Source organism: Vicugna pacos, chromosome 1 (assembly GCF_048564905.1).
Source record: "Vicugna pacos chromosome 1, VicPac4, whole genome shotgun sequence".
Lineage (NCBI taxonomy): Eukaryota > Metazoa > Chordata > Mammalia > Artiodactyla > Camelidae > Vicugna > Vicugna pacos.
Genome location: NC_132987.1, coordinates 63,346,030 through 63,361,494, shown reverse-complemented (window position 1 = coordinate 63,361,494; position 15,465 = coordinate 63,346,030). Strand labels below are relative to the sequence as shown.

Sequence of the window (15,465 nt, the reverse complement as noted above, 5' to 3'; positions counted from 1 at the left end):
CTTTGCTGTGCAAAAGCTTATGAGTTTAATTAGGTCCCATTTGTTTATTTTTGCTTTTATTCCTATTGCCTGGGTAGACTGCCCTAGGGGAACATTGCTGAGATTTATGTCAGATAATGTTTTGCCTATGTTTTCTTCTAAGAGGTTTATAGTATCTTGTCTTATGTTTAAGTCTTTGATCCATTTTGAGTTTATTTTTGTATATGGTGTGAGGGAGTATTCTAACTTCATTGATTTACATGCATCTGTCCAGTTTTCCCAACACCATTTGCTGAAGAGACTGTCCTTACTCCATTGTGTGTTCTTGCCTCCTTTGTCAAAGATTAATTGACCAAAAGTTTGTGGGTTTATATCTATTTGTAGACTTTTTGATGATAGCAATTCTGACAGGTGTGAGGTGATATCTCATTGTGGTTTTGATTTGCATTTCTCTAATCATTAGCGATGCTGAGCATCTTTTCATGTGCTTGTTAGCCATCTGAATGTGTTCTTTGGAAAAAAGTCTATTTAATCCTTCTGCCCATTTTTAATTGAGTTGTTTATTTTTTGATATTGAGTTATATGAGGAGTTTATATATTTTGGGTATTAACCCCTAATAGGTCATATCATTTGCAAATATTTTCTCCCATTCAGTAGGTTGTCTTTTCATTTTGTTGATGATTTCCTTTATTGTGCAAACACTTTTAAGTTTAATTAGGTCTCATTTTCACAGAATTAGAACAATAATTCCTAAAATTTATGTGGAGCCACAAAAGAACTGCCAAAGCAATCTTGAGAAAAAAGAAGAAAAAATATCTGGAAGGTATCACAGATACCTGACTTCAGAGTATATTACAAAGCTACCATAATCAAGACAGCATGATACTGGCACAAAAACAGACACATAGATCAATGGAACAGAATAGAGAGCCCAGAAATAAACCCACACACCTATGACAAAGGCGTCAATTAATGTATGACAAAGGAGTCAAGAATATACATGGAGAAAAGACAGTCTCTTCAATAAGTAGTGCTGGAAAAACGAAAATGAAATTAGAACATTTCCTCACACCATATGCAAAAAATAAACTCATAATGGGTTAAAGACCTAAATGTAAGACCTGAAACCATAAAACTCCTAGAAGAAAACAGGCAGAATAGTCTATAACATAAATCGTAGCAACATTGTGAATATTCTTAATTCTTATGAAAACAAATATATGTTCATGTATGACTGAAGAATTATGCTGTACACCAGAAATTGACACAATATTGTAAAGTGACTATACTTCAATAAAATATATATATACCAAAAAAAAGTATATTAGTGTAGTTGAAAACCAATTTAAGTGATTTATAATTACCAGGAGAGTCCCCAGAAGTGGCCCTGAAATTGTGATTGCTTTGTATTTAAAGTAGCCACTTTCAGCCATGGCTTTTTCTAAGTGGGACTTCCTTAAGAGTAATACTTTGACTTAATTACTGAGACAGTTCATGTTTATCATCCTGTGATTCTTTTTTCTTATGAGGTATGAAAGCAGTGAAGTAATCAATGTAAGACATGAAGAAAATCCTAAAAATAGTAACACTTGTCAACAGAAACTAGGACATTAAACTTAATGCCTATGATACAGATTACAACACTCTGCAAAACCATGTGTGGAATTCACAGATGCTTGACTTCAGTTTTATGCTGATGAGCATTGATGACTTTTGACAGTAGCATCTAAATAGGTAAATAGCAATAAAAATGATTTGATCACAAGGCATTTTCCTATGTATGTCTTCTCAAATAGAAAATATTTACTAGTAATTTATTTAATAAGGTCAAAGAAAACTCTAAGTTCCTACAATTCTTCAATTAAGGGAAAAGAGCCATAAAATCAGAGCCAGGGGAATGATGTTCATTCTCAACCCCTGTATCTAGGTTACTGTGAAACTAAAAGCAAATTATTACCTTTTAGCCGTTGTTTCTTAAGTGCCAAATGGTTTAAAAATGCCTACACTGTAGGCAGATCAAATGAGATAATACACACAAAACATGTACATTACCAACCAAAACCTTAATGTTATCCACGTTAAGAGAAAATAAATTATACACCTTTGACAATAGCAAAATCCAGGTAGATTGTTCCAGTAATGTAGCAGGTGTATTCTTCTGGTTTCATGTACACACACAGTTTTTAGATTTTCAAAAATTTTATTGAATGCTGTAATGTATTTTGTTTTCTGTTTATGATTGAATATAAAAAGCCCATCAGAAAATATGGCAAATTGAGATATTAAATTGATACAATTGAGACAATGAGAGTTGAGAAGTTTCCAGTCAATAGTCACCAATTAATGACTGAATTAGGAATATTTGGTGACTATTTCAAAACAGTCATTTATACTAATAACAAAGTTGTTAATAATTAAATTATGATCTCTTAGATTAATATTCATTGATTATGGAAACTAGAGTCAGTATTTCTAATACTGAACTGCCAAAAGAAAAATAAGTGTTAATATTAAAGCTGTACCCAAGTGGAAAAAAATAACAAATGTTGGTGAGGAACGTGGAGAAAAGTGAATATTTGTGCACTGTTGGTGGAACATAAATTGGTACAGCCAATATGGAAAATAGTATTGAGGTTCCTCAAAAAACTAGGAATAGAACTATATGATCCAGCAATTCCACTCCTGAGTATATATCCAAAAAAAATGAAAACACTAATTCAGAAAGATATATCCACCGCAATGTTCACAGCAGTATTATTTATAATAGCGAAGATATGGAAGCAACCCAAGTGTCCACCAACAGATAAATGGATATATATATATATATATATATATATATATATATATATATGTCACATCTTCTTTATACATATATATATGGAATGGGATATATATAAATGGAATACTACTCAGCCACAAAAAAGAATTAAATTCTGCCATTTGCAACAATGTGGATGGACCTAGAGAGTATTATGCTTAGTGAAATAAGTCAGACAAAGACAAATACTGTGTGTTATCACTTATACATGGAATCTAAAAAATAAAACAAACTAATGTATACAGTAACACAGGAACAGACTCACAGATATAGAAAACAAATTAGTGGTTACCAGTCAGGAGAGAGGAGGGGGGGAGGCAAGATAGGGGTAGAGGATTAAGAGATACAAACTACTACATATAAAATAGATAAGCAACAAGGAAATGTTATACAGCACAGAAAAATATATCCATTATTTTGTAATAACTTTAAATGGAGTATAATCTATAAAATATTGAGTCACTATGCTGTATACCTAAAATTAGTATAATATTGTAAATCAACTATATTTCAATTTAAAAAAGAAAAAGGGAAACTATTTGGTGGGTGAACACATTTTCTCTGACCTTGTGTAAGAAAAATATGTTTAATAACTTTAAATTTTGGTGAACTGTATTTTTGTAAAAAATTAAGACAAAATAGGGGAGGGACTGTAAGCTTTGAGAGGGCAGGAGCTGTGTCTGCTTCTTTACAGCTGAGTCCCCCAAGCCTGGACCATCACTGATGCCCATAAATACAGGAGGAGGGAATGAATGTATCATGTGGCATGCACTGACTAACCAAAACTCATAGGGAAAGGAGAGAAAGCTTGCATTGAGGGGACAGTGCATGAAGAAAGGAAAATTCAGAAGCACTGGACTTTCTGACAAATGCCACTGATTTGGGGGCAGGAGCACACAGAGATGAGAGAATTGGGCAGCAGTCATGATAGAAAACACGTGGGACAAAGAGGTGAACTTTTGTCTGAGCTTCTCAGTGAGATCAGAGGGGGAAATTCCAACAAGAAGAAATCAAAAGACTCTTAGTGAAGTGAAAGTGTTCTTGGGCAGCTGGGGTGAAACTTCACACCGCCACGTGGGTGCCTTGCCCCTATTCCAATCCGGTTTATCAAACCTGGAGCTGCTATTGCAGACCTCGAAACCCAGCCTCCCATGGCTAACAGAAGATTAAAGAGCTGCTCTAGGGGTTAAGGTCTTGGGCACCAGACTCAAAGACACAAACAGAATCCTAGGTTCACAATGGAGTCTTTTCTAGGATGCTCTCACAGACTGGAGGTAGATCATTTCTAGAAGGTATTGGCCTTTGAGAACTGGCATCATAAAACATGAGTGTCTTGCTCATTTTTTCAGGCATTCAAGAAATATTTATGGAGCATCTACCACGTGGCAGGAAATGTTTTCAGCTCTTGGACATGTCAATGAACTAAATAAGCAGAAATCTGTGCCCCAGAGAGCTTACATTCTAATAGGGATGGATGAATCCCCATGACATTTTTCACAATGTCTTTGTCTCTGCCTGTCCTTCTGCAGAGGTAGAGTGGGAAAAAGCAGATGAGACTTGTCATACATTCATTTTGAGCTACCTTGCAGAGCAGTCATATGAGGGGGAAGGGCTACTGTAGGTTTGAAATTATCCACAATTGTCTAGCATCTTTTTTTTTTAATTCCTTGCTGTTCTCACTTGTTTGAATGGCAGTCTCTCATCAAGACTATGACACAAGTTTCACTTTGACTGATGAGCTTAGGGTTTGAGGCATAATATGGTCAATCTTTTACAAGCCTATGTGCCAACTAATACAAAGCTGAACCAGGAAATCAGCTCTGAATGGGGACCTTCCTTTCCATACCCGCAAGACTCACCCTTGTCATGTAAACAGTTGCCAGAGTCCACACTGAGAGTCTGGCTGCTCAGTCCAGAGTGAAGACACAGACCTTAGGGAGCAGTTTGGTTAATTTCTAAACTCTTTCTTGAATAATTATTTATTAAGCACCCACTCAGTGCCAAATACTCTCTAGGTTCTAGGGATGTAAGGGTGAATGTAAATGTATAAAGGGTCTGTCCTCAAAAAGCTGATAATGCTATTGAGGGTAGAGAGAGGGACTGAAAATAAACCATGTTGGTCAATGTCATCTACACATAGGACTTCCCAAATTCTAATGTGCACTTCATAAAGGGGAGCTCCTCTGCTAACAGCAATGAAAAGGCATTAACCAATACAAAAGTGAAAAGAACACAAGAACCCTTACTTAATTAAATATGGAGAAATGAGTCTGTTGCTATTTTAAAACCTTGAGGGAATTAAATAATGATGAGCAATAATTTTGTGATTGGGTTAAAGGGTATTTTTATTTTCATTTTTAAAGAATTGTGGATTTTATTTTTTTTTGAGGTATAGTTGATTTGCAATATTGTGTTAATTTCTGGTGCACAGTACAGTGTTAGTCTATTTTTTTATTGAAGTATAGTCAATATGTTGTGCTAATTTCTGGTGTAAAGGGGATTTTTAGTAACAAGATTTAATGTTATGGGTAGAGTTCTTATACAATTGGCAGGAGTGTAAATACTAACTTCTTTTTTCACTTTTAGAGAAATTAAGCTTTTTATTTTGGGGTGATTGTAGATTCACACACAGTTATAAGGAATAATAGAGAAATCCAGTGTACCCTTTACCCGTTTCCCCTAAAGGTAACATCTTGTAAAACTGCATAGTACAATATCACAGCCAGGACACAGACATCAATACAGTCCACAGCTCTTGTGCAGACACCCCCAATGTTACTTGTACTCATTGAGGTGTGTGTGTGTATGTGTGTGTGTGTATACCTAGTTCTATGCAGTTTTATCACACGTGTATGTTTGCATATCCACTACCACAGTCAAGAGACAGAACAGTTTCATCACCACAAAAATACATGATTTTGTCCTTTACAACCACACCTAACTCCCAATGTCATAATGATTTAACTATAACGATGTTTCTTGCAGTAATCCTTTTAATAGTTAAAAAAATAAAATTACCTCAATACTCTCTAATAGAATATTGATTATATTAGTTAATGTATATCCATAAAATAAATACCATGCATCTTTTAAATAAGTTGTGCAGAAGATTACCCTTGTACTGGGAAGATGTTTATAATATATTAAGTGGAAATAATCTTTTAAGTATATTTTTATTTTCTTCTTTTTACTTACTCATATTTTCTGAAAGTCCTATAATCACTAGGTATTACTTAAAATTTTTTTTAAATTGTGGTGAAATATACATAATATAAACTTTACCATTTTTAAGTGTACAGCTTAGTGGCATTAAGTACATTCACACTGTTGTGCAACCATCACACCATCCATCTCCACCATCTTCCCAAACTGAAACTCTGTATCCATCACAAAATAATTCGCCATTCCTCCCTCCCCCTAGGCCCTGGTCACCACTGTTTTACTTTCTGTCTCTTCGAATTGGACTTCTCTAGGTATTTCAAGCAAGTGAAATCATACTATATTGTTCTTTTATGGCTGGCTTAGTTCACTTAGTATAATGTCCTCATGGTTAAAGCTGCCATGTTGGCGCATGTGTATGATGCTACTTTGATTGGTAATTCACAGGCTATATCTAAGCACAAAGTCACTTATAACAAGCCTCATCTTTATGAGCTGTTTGCACATTTGTAACCATGAATTGTAAAGCCAAAGGTGAGCCTGGAGCATCAACACTGAATCAAGTCTTGGGCTGTCTGGTGGGGGTGACATGGCAGGGGGCAGGTTAGTTTAGGCTGGGGACATGATATATGTGAGGACAGAAAAGTAGAAACCCACTCAACTCATGCACTGACAAGAAGGCAGATCACCTTGGCTATCCTCAGGAGTCTGAGCACAGCATTAATGAGGAAAGAATAGATGACGCTATGATTTGAATGTTCATGTACCCCCAAAATTCATATGTTGACATCCTAAAGCCCAATGTGATGATATGAGGAGGTGGGATCTTTGGGAGGTGCTTAGGTCTTGAGGGTGGAGCCCTCATGAATAGGATTAGTGATCTGAAAAGAGAGGCTCCAGAGAGCTCCCAAGCCCTTTCCACCACATCAGGACACTAGGGAAGACACCAGCCATGAACTAGGAAGAGCATCCTCACCCACCCAAACTGGCACCCTGATCTCAGACGTCCAGCTTCAAAACCATGAGAAATAAATTTCTGTTGTTTATAAGCCACCCAGCCTGTGGTATTTTGTTACAGTAGCATGAACCAACTAAGACGAGTTAAGGGCAAAGCCTGAGAGGCAAAAAGTACGTATAAATAATTTCAACAGAAGAGATGCAAATTCAAGCCAGAGGGAATTGAGGCTGAGATGGGACATGTTCATACTGATGTTTAGAGAAAGAGGGACTACTAATTTGTGTAGTTTGGATGGCAGGAGGCTGGGATGGGGGACGCACAACCTTTCAGGTTGAGTTCAGATGTGCTTGAACTTGTCTGTGAGGCTCCTTGAGGCACCTGCCAGTCAGGATTTGCTGTGTAAAGAGTGTGGTTGCTTGAGAGGAGGACACTGAATGCAAAAAAAGGAAACTGTCCAAAAAAAGGACCCATCAGCAGAGGTTAAGGTGAAGCATGGTTCTGGGGACTGACCTGGATGCAGGGTAGAAAGATCCCTTTCTTAGCATGTTTGTCTGGAGTTCAGTGGCCCCTGGGTTTCACTCTAGCCTGAATCAAAAGATAAAGCCTGGAGAACTCAGGAGAACCTTGCTTCCTGGTGGCCAGGCTGCTGGGGGTGAGAGCAAAGGCAAATCTAGAGCAGATGCTACAGCCGCCCCAGCTTACCTGATGAGTCACACTGTGAGCACTGACTTGAGTCAGGAGGCTGGGTGGAACTTACATGCCTCATCTTGTTTTGGTTTCTTGATATTTTTTCTTCATTGTTGTGCAGAACCACACAGTAAGGAAATTGAAGGAGCTGAAAGAAGACTGCAAGAGAAATGACTGGTATTTCAGAGACCCATGTGGGGACAATGAGAAGCTGTCCTTTTGTTTCATCCTAAGCACAAAGATAAAATCCTGGATTAGGAGAACAGCTATGGAAATGGATAGTAAAAGGCATATCCAGGAAGCAAGGTAAAGGGGAAAAATAAATCACAAGATTAACAAAACATTTCAGAGGGTGAAGAATTTTGGAATCCACTGAAGGCCAACTTCCCATCTAAAGAAAACGACTGCTAACATTGTTGAGGGCTTTCTTCACACCAGGCTGTCCTAATTGCTTTGAATTTAAGCCCTTTAATCCCCTCCAGAGTCCCCTGGACATTATGGCCCTGGTTAGAGATGAGGCAGCAGAGGCTAAGCAGCCTGCCTGAGTCAGGGAGTGAGTGGTGGGATCTGGATCAGAACCCAGGCACCTGCTCCGACCCCTGTAGGTCAGCCATCAGTTCTACTTTCTCTTTGGTCTGAGCACATCCAGAGCCCAACAGAGCGCCTTGGTACTTCTGTTCTCATATTCCACCATTTGTGGACCATAGTGAACATTTTCAGAGTCTGGAGGATGGAGCAAAATATTTCTTTTCTGTTTCTATGCAGTCTCCTTTTGGATGGGTAGGCACCTCTTCTTGTCCTCTGTCCTCTTTCCACCCTTCTCCCCATGCCGACCCTCAAAAGTCTGCCTGGCATCATCCTACCACCACCTTCTGTATTCAGGCCACTGGGGCCTATCTGCCAAGTCCCTTTGCTCTGATCCTCATTCCCCTAAAAGCAGAAGGGTCGTGTAAAAGAAAAGCCTGTCTTCCTAATATTGACTACCTTGGTCTGAAGGCAGATAAATAAAGACCCAGACAACAGTCTGAAACTGGGGCTCTCCAAGCTGAAAACGAATGCGTTAGACATACCAAAGATGCATACTATTTATTATTCAAGGTAATATTATGAGCTGAGGTGTCTAGTTGGCTCTGAAGGGGATTATGAACTCTTCTTTGTCATTAGCAGCCTTTAAGGGTCCATGTCACTGGTGCTGGGAAGCCAGGTTTCAAACAAAATAGGTTGCATATGATTCCAGCAGGTCTAGGGTCATTCAACAGAGGTGCTGGTGTGCACATACTTGAAACTCAGCAAGCTGTTTCCTTAAGATTCTTACAGCAGAAGGTGAGCATGTCTGTGCTGAAGTCCTCCTCCTCCCCTCAGACATGAGAATGGAAGGAGCAAGCAGACGCGATGGAGACAGAGAAGATGCAAGTCCTCAAAATTTCCTTTTGTTGGGCAGAAATCACTTCCTATGGGTCAGGTCTGCATTTTGAAGCCCACAGAGAAAGGACTTTTTCTTCCCAATGACAACAACTCTTAGGCTTCTGTTCTAAAGGAGGAAAATCCATATTTCCTTGATGTACATACGTTTGTTCATCCTGGTATGCCAGTTTCCAGTCCCCCATCATCCAGATCATTGTTCTGATTTACTCAAGTTTGCCAATATACTTTTTTTTATAGTATGATTTTTATTGAGGTATAATTGACATATCATATTATATTAGTTTCAGATGACAAGATAATGATTCGATATGTGTATATATTGTGAAATGATCACCACAATAAGTCTAGTTAACATCTGTCACATTACATTTAGTTATGAAAATATTTTTCTTATGATGAGAATTTTGAAGATCTACTCTCTGGTTAACTTTCAAACGTAGTTGCCAACATACTTTTCAAAACATGGAGTTGAAATATTTTTTCTCAGGAAAGAGTAGTTATGCTGCACATATAACGTCTGAGCAAGGGAGGAGGAGAGAGAGATGCAAGTGATTTTAAGGACGTGAGCTCAAGGATCAAAAAGGTGGTATTGAAGATGACACTGATGCTACTGAAAAACTAGGAATAGTGGTTCAGGTGTAATATAATTTGGAGTGGGTTATGCTTCCTGGTAGGAAACAGGAAATACAGATCTAGAGGAAGAATAAGAGATAAGGACTGAAGATGTAGTTTAAAGGGTCTTCAGCCCAGACAGACAGTGGTAGATAATCCACTGAGGAAGGGAGAAAACGCCCTTTTGGGGAGTGTCTAGGATGAACAGACTGTGCCAGATGTTTTCATGGTATTAGTTATCATCTAATCTTTACAGTTTTGTAAGGTAGGAATTGCTGCCCTCTTGAGGCGGGTGAGACTGATAAAGGTTAAATAACTTGCCCAAGGCCACTCAGTTACTAAGTGAAAGGGCTGGGACTCCAACTCAGGTGAGTTCTCAGTGAGAGTGGTGAGACCTCAGGAACTTGTTCTCAAACCATTGGTGTCAAGGATGAATCACTAAGCATTATTGCAAGAAGTCTTCCCAGATGATCTGTAAACTGAAGGCAGATTTAGTGTTTATGAAATAGCAAAGTCTACAGTTTGTTGAGAGGTTAGGTGGCACACAGCTTAATGGTTAGCAACACAGATTTTAGAGACCTGGTTTCAAATCATAGCTCTGCCCTTGCTTGTTGTATGTTCATGGGAAATTGTCTCCACTCTTAGTTTCTTCATCTATGAAATGGTATTAGTAATATCAGTTTTTTTTAGCATTGTTACAAGTATTAAATGAGATTATGTTTGGAACAGATGTGTTCATATAACCATGTAAATAAAATATATATAAACAGGATTTATAGTGGAATCTAAAAAATTTTTTTAAATGAATATAACAAAACAGAAGCAGACTCACAGACATAGAGAATAAACTATGGTCACCATTGGGGAGAAGGATGGTGGGAAGGGCAAGCTAGGGGTAGGAGAGATTAAGAGGTACAAATCATTAGGTATATCATAAACAAGATACAAGGATGTATTGTACTATGCAGGGAATATAGCCAATATTTTAGAATAACTTTAAATGGAATATAACCTATAAAAATATTGAATCACTATGTTGTACATCTGAAACTAATATTCTATCAACTATATTTTAATTAAAAGAGTTTATATGAGAAGTGCTTAAGTAGTAAGCACTCAACAAAAAGTAGCTATTTCTTTGCCTTTTATACTTTATTATATGTCCTTTCTTGATTTTTTAAAAATTGATTTTTTACTTAGGTAACACTGGTATATAACATTATGTATGTTTCATGTATATAATAACATTACATTTATACTTTTGTATACACTACAGTGTGCTCACCACCAAAAATTTAGTTTCCATCTGTCACCATGCAGTTGATTCCCTTTGCCCATTTCATACTTGCCCCCAACCCCCACCATCTATTCCCCTCTGGCAGCCACTACCCTGTTCTCTACCTACATGTTTGTTTTTGCTTGGTTTATTTATTTTGATTTTTTGTTTGTTTGTATGTTTTTTACATTCCACATATGAGTGAAATCATATATTTATCTTCAACATTTCACTTAGCATAATGCCCTCAAGATCTATCCATGTTGCTGCAAATGGCAAAATTTCATCTTTTTATGGCTGGGTAATATTCCATTACCCGTCCCCCCCAAAATACATCACATCTTTATCCATTCATCTGTTGATGGGCATTTAGGTTGTTTCCAATCTTGGCTATTATAAATAATGCTGTAATGAACAATAGGGTGTATATATCTTTTCAAATTAGTGTTTTCATATTCTTTAGATAAATACCCAGAAGTGTGATAGCTGGATCATACGGTAGTTCTGTTCTTAAAATTTTGATAAGCTTAGTACTGTTTTTCATAGTGGCTGTGCCAATTTACATTCCCACCAACAATGCATGAGAGACATCCTCACCAACATTTGTTATTTGTGCTCTTTTTGATGATGGCCATTCTGACAGGTGTGAGGTAATATCTTACTGTGGTTTTGATTTGCTCTTCCCTAATAATTAGTGATGTTAAACATCTTTTCATGTGCCTGTTGGCCATTTGTATGTCTTCTTTGGAAAAATGACTATTCAGCTCCTCTGCCCACTTTTTAATCAGGTTGTTTATTATTGTTGAGTTGTATGAGTTTTTTTTATATATTTTGGATATTAAACCCTTATTGGATATATAATTTGCAAATATCATCTTTCATTCAGTAGGCAGTCATCTTGCTTTGCTGATGGTTTTCTTTGCTGTGCAGGAGTTTTTAGTTTGATGTTGTTCCATTTGCTTATTTTTGCTTTTGTTTTCCTTGCCTGAGGAGACATATCTAGAAAGATATTGCTAAGACTGATGTCAAAGAGCCTATTGTCTATGTTTTATTCTAGGAGTTTAATGGCTTCAGGTTTTACAATTCAGGCCTTTTGAGTGGATTTTTGTGTGAGATAGTGATCTAGTTTCATTTTTTTGCATGTGACTATTCAGTGTTCTCAACACCATATACTGAAGAGACTATCCTTTCTCCATTGTATGTTCTTTGCTCCTTTGTTGTAAATTAATTGTCCATATGTGTGTGGGTTTAATTCTGCACTCTCAGATCTGTTCCATTCATCTATGTATCTGTTCTTCTGCCAGTATCATGCTGCTTTGATTACTGTATCTTTGTAATATTTGAAATCAGGGATTACAATATCTCCAGCTTGTTTCTTCTTCTTTTTTTAACCTCAGGATTTCTTTGGCTATTTGATTTCTTTTTTGGTTCCATATAGATATTATCATTTTTTGCTCTATTTCTGTGATAAATGTCCTTGGGATTTTGATAGGGATTTCATTAAATCTGTAGATTGCTTTAAGTAATATGGACATTTTAACAGTGTTAATTCTTCCAGTCCACGAGCATGAAATATCTTTCCACTTATTTGTGTCTTCTTCAATTTCTGTTAAGAATATCTCACAGTTTTCAGTGTATAAGTCTTTTGTCTCCTTGGTTAAATTTACTCCTACATATTTTAGCAACATGGATGGACCTAGAGATTATTATATTGAGTGAGGTAAGTCAGACAAAGACAAATATCATATGATATCACTTATATGTGCAATCTAAAAAAAAAGATACACATTCTATTTACAAACCAAAAACAGACTCACAGACATGAAAATAAAATATAGTTATCAAAGGGGAAAGGGCAGGGAGGGATGAATTAGAGGTTGGGGATTAACAGACACATATTACTATACATAAAATAGATAAACAACAAGGACCTACTGCATGGCACAGGGAACTACATTTAATTTCTTGTAATAACATATAATGGAAAAGAATCTGAAAAGAAAAAAATATGTATGTATGTATATTTATAGCTGAATCACTTTGCTGTATACCTGAAACTAACTTTGTAAATCAACTACACTTCAAGAAAATTTTTAAAATTTTACTTATTTATTAATTTATTTATTTAGTGGGGGGATTAGGTTTACTTATTTATTTATATTTTGAGGAGGTACTGGGGATAGAACCCAGGACCTTGTGCCTGCTAAGCATGCGCTCTAGCACTCGTGCTATACCCTATCACCCTAAAAAAATTTTTTTAAAAAGAAAAAAATTATTCCCAGGTATTTTATTCGTTCTGTTGAAATTGCAAGTGTACAATATACTTTTGCCTTTTTGTTTTTGGTAGAAGAGCTCCTTTCAATAATTCTTACAAGGTAGGCCTAGTGCTGATTAACTCCCTCAGCTTTTATTTGTCTGAGGGTCTTTGATTCTCCTTCATAGCTGAATCATAACTTTTCTGGGTAGAGTATTCTTGGCTGAAAGTTTTTACCTTTTAGTATTTAAAAAATGCCACTGCCCTCCCTCCTGGCCTACAGAGTTTCTGCTGAGAAATCCGCTGATAGTCTAATTGGGGGTGGGGGGCTTTTTTGTAGGTTACCATCCTTTTTCCCCTGGCTTTAAAATCATCACTGACTTTTGACAGTTTTAATATGTGTCTTTGAGAAGGTCTTTTGCTTTGAGGTGTTCTCTTAGCTTCCTGGACGTGTATCTAGTTCCTTCCACAGGATTGGGAGGTTCTCAGCCTTTATCTCTTTAAATACATTTTCTGCCCCTTCTTCCTTGCTTCTCCTTCAGGGATACCTATTACCCGAATGTTGTCCTTCCTAAAGGAGTCAGATAGCTCTCACAGAATTTACTCATTAAAAAAAAATCTTAATTCTCTTTCCTCTTCTTCTTGTATCATTTCTAGATTTCTATCTTCTGTGTTGCTAATTCTCTCTTTCATATTGCCTGGTCTATTTCCAGTGCTTTTTAATATGTTCTTGTTTATTGAGATCTTCAGTCCAGACTTTGATTCTTTTTTGACATCATTTTCAATATGTTTGGTAAAGTGTACCTTCTGTTCAGTCACTCAGGAATGATTTTATTCCTGAGCTCACTGAACTGCCTGAGTTTTCTTATTGCTCATTGAGTTTATTCATGACAGCTACTTTGAATTCTCTATCACTTGGAATGCAATATTCCATGACTTTAAGCTCGGTTTCTAGAGAACTGTCATTTTCTTTTGTGGTACAGTGTTACTGTGGTTCTTCATGATGTTTGCTGAGTTCTGCCCATGCATTTGAAGCAGAGAGCACCTTTCTACTTGATTCTAACAATCTAACAGATTAGAAATAGGCCTTTCTTTTGTTTTCCAGTAGGCGGCACACTAGCACAAGTTTTTGGCTTCTCTTACCTGAGCTGCTTCACTTTCCACCCTCACTGCTTCCATCAAAAGACCACCCATAGGGTCCTTAAGTTCACTGCTTGTGCCTCCAGGGCTGTTGGTGCCTTGCTGCTGCCACTGTCACTAGTGTCACCACCTGAGGTGGGTGCTTCTAGCACATCTGGGATCTGCCACTGTGGGGCGAGAGGAAAGGAGGGTTAGAGTAGGGGTGGGAAGACCAGGGTTGGGAAGGCAACTTTGCTTTGTCTGCTATTTTCAGATTCGTGGGCTCTGTAACTGTTGGTGGAGGGGTGGGTGCTGGAGTCATGGATGCCTCCACAGCTGGAGGAACAGGGTCCCAGGCCCCTGTGACTGCTGCCCAGTTACCCGTGACCGTGAGTGCCACTGTGGCTGACAGGATGGAGTGCTGAGTGACGCCTCCCCTGCTGCTACTGGATTCTCTGGGGCTGTAGGCTCAGTTGCGACAGCTGGAGGGCAGCGTTGCAGGCACTGTCTCTGCTGTTTCCCTAGTTCCACCTCCCCTGTGTGTTCCAGTCCACCAACTGTTAGATATACAGATGTGTGGAATTCTCTGGCATCCTGGTGTGCTGGGCAGAGGCACCTTTGCTGAGTTATGGATATTTCACTCGTTGTAGATTGAAGGGGAGAGACAGCCTCTCATTCCTTCATGTTACTGATGACACTCTCCTGAAGGGTATCTATTTCTTCCTGTGTAAATTTTCATCTGTACCTGGCACTTAATATCAAGTCTCTTTCTAAAACAGAAAACAGGAGTGGTAAATTGTAATGTGTCACCTTGGATAGGCTGAGCTACTTTTCCCAAAATCCTCTTCCTTGTGTGTTGCTAGTTAGGATGGTCCACGGAGACGTCCTTGTGGAAGACTGAGGACAGATGTGAAGAAACAGCCATTTTGCAGTTCACACATAATATTATTTATTTGCTGGCTCACCTTGCTGGTGTGAGGCACCAGCCAGGCCTACAACTGCCCCATCTTCCTTTGGATCCTCCTGTAGCATCTCTGGCTTTTGTGTGTAGTCCTGCGATGAAGGACAGCTTCTACAGGACACCTGTACTATCAAGGTTAGAGGCAATAAGGACTGACACGGTTTCACTTCATCCTTGTGGGCTCCATCTTATGCTTGCTCTCTTCCACTTTACATC

The 15,465-nt window shown here is 37.9% G+C and overlaps 1 protein-coding gene across 1 annotated transcript in view; it reads right to left on the bottom strand.

Moving 5' to 3' along the window:
- Positions 1-15,465, bottom strand: part of LMLN (leishmanolysin like peptidase) — an 89,744-nt gene that overhangs the window by 11,650 nt on the left and 62,629 nt on the right. Inside the window, exons 21-22 of the transcript XR_012073872.1 lie at positions 14,313-14,476; positions 7,618-7,761 (exon numbers count right to left, since the gene is read on the bottom strand). The gene's annotated coding sequence lies outside the window, so the exon portion shown is untranslated. The remainder of the gene's footprint in view (positions 1-7,617; positions 7,762-14,312; positions 14,477-15,465) is intronic.